This window comes from Papilio polytes, unplaced genomic scaffold, assembly GCF_000836215.1.
Source record: "Papilio polytes unplaced genomic scaffold, Ppol_1.0 DF824269.1, whole genome shotgun sequence".
In the NCBI taxonomy this organism is placed as follows: domain Eukaryota; kingdom Metazoa; phylum Arthropoda; class Insecta; order Lepidoptera; family Papilionidae; genus Papilio; species Papilio polytes.
In genome coordinates this window covers 4,111,098-4,117,378 of record NW_013524935.1, presented here as the reverse complement: position 1 = coordinate 4,117,378, position 6,281 = coordinate 4,111,098, and positions in this window count along the sequence as shown.

Genomic DNA, 6,281 nt, shown 5'->3' with positions numbered 1-6,281 from the left:
TTCCCATCAAGAACGAACAAACCAAATGATAAACAAATCTTACCCAAAGTCGATTACTCAACGTTTTTAATCCTGATTATCAAAATTATCATCCAACTAGCTATTCCCCGCGACTTTATCCGCTTGGAATTCAATCAGTTCAAAACTAACTTTCCGTATTTAATGCGTGAATCACAAAGTATTTAATTTTATTGTTTATTACAATTCAAGAGCAAAAAGTGTGTTTATATATCAAATTGGAATCCTCTAGAATTATCACGATTTTTCTATTATTTCTATAAAAAACCAAGCACAATTCTTTAAACTTAGTTTCATATCAATATCCCTCTCTAGCGAATCGAATCTTACAAGTTGTTGGAAAGAAATTAATTTAACGGATTACTTCCTATGACGTTTTTTACTTTAAATAAATTTAAAACCATTAATATGCGAGTTTTTTTTATTTTTTTATAAGAGAAAATGTAAACGAGCAACGTAAACGTAGAGGTATGTAATCATAGAAGCTCTTATGAGCTTCTATCTGGTTATCCAGATGAAGTGAACATACGTTGTTGACCTTTGTCCTGGATGAAAGGAGACTACATGTGACAGAAATGAGAATGTTAAGATGGATGTGTGGGGTAACACGAATGGATAAGATACGAAATGAGTATATTAGAGGAAGTTTGAGAGTAGTCTCCCCCCCCTAGTAGAGAAGGTAAGGAGTAAAAGGTTAGCATGGTACGGGCATGTTATGAGGAGGGATGAATAACATGTTACAAGGAGAACGTTAGTTATGAGTGTGGAAGAGTACATCGGTAGAGGTAGACCTAGAAAAAGATGGATGGATTGTGTAAAAGGTGACATGATCAAAAAGGGAGCGATGACTGAGATAACGTATGATAGAGTTATGTGGAGGACAAAAACCTGTTGCGACCCTACGGGAGTAGGATAAGGAGATAATGATGATGATACGTTGTCGACTTTTTAGATAAACATTATTGCTATATTTACAGACAGATACAAAGTTTTAAAAAATACCGATAAATACGGGTTTGAATCATTAATGCTGAATTGCTGGAGTTTTCACTTATACTATCACTAGCTTTCACCCGCGATTTCTTAAGCGTGGAATTAAAAAAAAACAAAAGTGTGTAGCCTATGTATGCTTCCAGATTATCCTCCACGTCAATACCAAGTTTTATTGTTATCCGTTCAACCCTAACAAACTCTCACAAACATCCATCTAAACTTTCGCATTTATAACTAATATTAGTAAGATTCATAAGTTTTAAATTGAATTAAGTTTCAAAGGAGTAAAACTCAAACTAGTTACGTAGTACGGAAACGCATTTTATGAAGTTATGAAGCCAAAGAACTAATAAATGGTTTAATATAGCTGGGAAACCGGCCATCTTTTTTTTCCTGGTTCCTTTAAATTTAGAATGAAATAAACTGAAATCTAAACGTGGAATATACCATAAAATTTTGAACTTGTATTGGCCGTTTCTATATTTTTGGTGACTCAATTTCAGCTGTGTGCGCAGTGTGCCTCCCTCCCCGCATCGCTTTACGAACCGTTACATCGAAACTTGAATATGGCCTAGTAACCCTTACTTAGTGTAGGGTCCGAGCCCCTCCGTGGGGACATATAGTGAGCTGATAATGATGATGATGATGATGACATATAAACTGTTTTGCCCAGCGAATTTATACAATGTTCCGAGCCTTTAGAAGGCAGAAGTTTCAAATTCTTTTTTTTCCAAATTTTAAACCACAAAAAGATGAAATAAATTATTTTTATCGAAAATCATTCAATTTCGTATAGACATTACGGTGCGTTTACAATTAATTGTGATTGGTTAATTATTGACCGCCCCAGTGCGGCTGAACGTCGTCGCTTCAACTCCCATTGGTCCAAGATACCAGTGCCATTAAAACTTAAGTAGTAAAATATGCCATCTGTATACACTTAATTGCTCATATTTAAATTATTAATCTCATAAGTCAAGGTGAAATAAACAAATTCTTAATTGATTCATTACTTCAGTTCATCATTTAATTTACAATTTTACCAAAATAAACATTAAAATGAGCTTAGTCCTATCATACATGGTGATTTTCTTAACACGTAAAAAACCCAAAGTGCAAGTAAACAGACCGAAGAGGACTTTATTTATTTTATAAAAATCAAAGATTACATCTATACTATTATAATAAAGCGTAAACACACACTTCTTTGTTGCCTTAGATGTCAGCAATCACAGCATATTTTCGAATAACTCTCTTTTTAATAAAAAGCCCTATACTTACGTCACGCTTTAGGCTTTATGTTTTCAAGCCGTTAAACTTAGGGGTAAATATTTTAGATAAAAACCCTAATGTGGGAAAGAGACCATAAGTTGTTGGCAACATCACGGAAGTAAGGTTGCCATGGTTTGGTCGTGTCATGTCATTTTGACATTTACAATTGATAACTGGACAAATGTGAACAATAAAATTATTTTTTTATAATTGTATGCGGATGAAGTCGCATGGGAACAGCTAGTATTTCATAAAGTCAGGTTAAGGAAAGAACTATTCATATGATTGTTCCCACTAAATGTCCTTAGACTTATCAATTTATTATCTAAAAAATAGTTTTGCATATTTATCAAAAAGTTGACGTCCAAAGAAAAGTAGGAAAGCAATGATAAAGTACCTAAAAGATAATGTATAAAAACCTTTTCAATAATAGAAAAAAAGCACCTAATCAGTACAAACGTCAAACAATAGGTAAAACCGATCAATTTAAATCAACTTAATTTTATCTCGTTATTAAAAAGTAATTAGTACTGACAATTGATAAGAACCAGCGTGATCCTAGTCTATCGGACGAAATCAACAGTACGTCATTACATTAATACCTTAATAGTCAATATTATACAGAAATCAATAAATAAGTGAGGGGAATCACCAGTTACGTGGGTCAGTGGCGTGACATTTATGAAATTCATTGCTTTATCTGTTTTTGCGACTTTCTGGCGTCAACATTGCATTGTAAACAATAACGCATTATGCAGCCAACACACGTTATGTTAGGTACTGACCGACGCGGCGTTATGAGGTGTAACTTTCAAAACGGGCGGCTCGTCATTGCTAGATTCTTTTTACACACTGAAAAGAATGCTCGCTATGTAACATGTACACCTCATAACATAAGTCAGTACCCAACTTTAAGTCACATACTCGATTTTAAACGAGTTTCTTACACATAATGTTTAGTACAGTCTAGTTGTCTTGTCCCCGACGGCCGACCTATTAGGAAAAGACCAAAGCTCCAAGTCCAGGACTGGGTTGAAATGCCACGAGATCGAAAAAAGTGGACACTTGCTATCGGAGGCCAACACCCGTTTGGGTCTCACTCTTTCGCATTCTTTACTCTAGTTTGTTTGTCCCACGCTAGGGTTTACCTACAGGTCATGCAAGGGCAAAGCATGCAATCGTGTGTAGCTGACACAATCAAATTCTTATCAAAGCATGCTTTGAATATAGATTATTTTTGTAAGAAAGAAATGTAAAATTTTAACAACCGTACTTCCGATAATTTCCCTTGATTAGTAGTAAACAGGTTATTTACCTAAATCTATGAATTAGAAGTTTAAATAACTATTTATCTTAATAATTAAGAACGGTAATATTTCCTGAAATTATTAATAACACTTTTTGACATCGGAATGACATTATTTTCCGCTAGTCAGATTTCTGAAAACATGCCAAACAAAACAAGGTACAATCCCGAAATGCCCTTACCGATATGTAAACAAAACAATCATTTTCTTGGAAATAAAGATGTTTGTAAGGAAAACTATAATATTTAGGTGAAGGACTTTGTAATATTTTAACGGTACGCATTTAAACTACTTGTCTTTCCTGTTAACAAGGGTAAAAACATTAGATTGTTAGGTAGAAACCGTGTACTGCAAATAGCGAAAATAATTCAATGTTGCCAGTTAAATTTTTGGTTACATTATACTTTTCAAGTTATTCGATAAGTTTTCTATATTGACAACAATTCATAAATATATCTTAGTCAAATATAAATACATATTTGACAAGAAAAATCATTAAATCATCAAGTAACATTGTACAGAAGTCACGGGCGTATGCAAGTATGTTATTATTGTGTAATTAAGGAAAGGGGGATTTCCCATCAAAATGATCATTAAACATAGATAAATAGAAATAGATAATGCTTCCGGTTGTTAGAGTAGTTACATGTCACAATAGATGAGTAATAAAACGGTTTTAATTAAACTGAGGATGAAATAGTGAACAAACACATTAAAGGATATAAAAGCATATTTTTCATTATTATCTCATATCTTTATTTTCTTATTTTTGTGTATAATATATTTCACACGATTTTTTTTAAATAACAAAATAAAACGTATTATATAAAAAAATAGAAGTCCATCGGCTACGAAATCCGATGACTCAAGCAACCAGTGGTCAGGACTGCAGAGACAGGAACCTTCTCACTATTCGTGGGGTTTCTAAAATAACCGCCTTTTGAATCGGGCCCTTAATCGAACTGCCTAGCGAGAGCTTCTTGAGGTGTTGGTCGAAGCTCTTCGCTATCAGCCCGTGTGCCGAAACGACTATCGGAATAATGGTAGTCGATTTCATACGCCATATGGCGGTAATCTCGTGACCCAAATCCAAATATTTTAATAGTTTTTCATTTTCGGCTTTCACGAGATTCTCGTCATGTGGGATAGTGACATCGACTAACATTACACAACTCTCAGACCGATCTATTATTACTATATCAGGTCTATTGGCAGCAATAGTCCTGTCCGTAATAATAGATCGGTCCCAGTAGATCGTGATACGGCTATTTTCCAGAACTGGTGTAGGCTGATATTGGTAATATGGTACCTCAGATTCCACAAGAGCATATTTAATTATTATAACATTTTGTCGTTTTTTTTTTTACAGCTAACCGCCAGTCTGTCGCCAACCTAATTGGGAGAGAAATTACACTTTGTTAGGTATATAAAAAATTTCTTGACATGAGTAGTAAACATTCGTGAACTTAGTAAATAGAACAAAACTTTAAGCTCTTGTCGCTTTGTAGTGATCACTATGTAGGGAGTATTCGGTGATTATTGTCCTTCTTGATCACTTTATGTTATTATTGGTTACCAATTTATCAGTTGTCAAAAAGTCATCAATTGGTCTTTCCAACTTCATTTAGTTACTCTTATAAACGAGGCCGATGAACAATCTTACTATCTCACTTATATTATAAATGCGAAAGTTTAGATGGATGGATGTTTGTTAGAATTTGTAGCTTAAACTGTTCAACGGGTCTTTATTAAATTTGACATAGATGTAGAGGATAGCGTGAAAGAATACATAGGTTACTTACTATCGTTTTTTTAATATCACGCAGGCAGAGTCTCGGGCAAAAGCTAGTAAATAATAAATAAACAATACTAAAGCGTCATATGCACGGCTTCTTAAATGTTAAATTAAAATGTGTTGCATTGATTTATTTAACATGGTCACTGAGTAACAGGCCGATATCGGCCTGACGCGGTACTTAAGCTGGAGCGGTCAAAGAAAACTATGTCCCTCTCGCTAATGCCAAATGATTATCTCGGGTATATACATTATATACATACATTAATTAAAATGTATATAGCAACTTAATCTATCCCAATGCTCGTGGGTCTTAAAAGGCCTGCCGCGCATTGTCGGAAATATCATTGTAGGCGCATTTTATCCCGCCGCCGCACCAGATAAAGAATTATGATTTGACTTGCCGCAGTAAACGTGTTAAACTCAACAGATCATGAGTAAATTATTGGTGTGTATAAAAACATATCTTTTCTAAAGCAAACAACAGCAAAAAGAAACGTAATGAATATCACGATCAACAAGCTTGTAATTAATTAAATTTAGCTACGATCTACGATAAAACAAACATTTGGCAACTCTCACATCAATCCATCAATCATACTACGTAATGGATAGATAGATCGCTTATCACAAGTACTTTTTTGGGATTAACATACTTCATTGAGTCATTTCGGAAACATTTCACATAACACGTACGATGTTGTCCTATCCTGTTATTGACAAAAATCGTTTAAAACGGCGTCAGAGAAAAATAATGTTTCACTTAAAGAGAGTTAACACGTTTACTGCGGCAAGTAAAATCATAACTTTTAGCGAGCGTTCGCACGGACGCGAAAACGCTAGGCGGTAACTATGTGTCAAAATAGAACGTATGGGATTGTATGAAGCTGTTCATA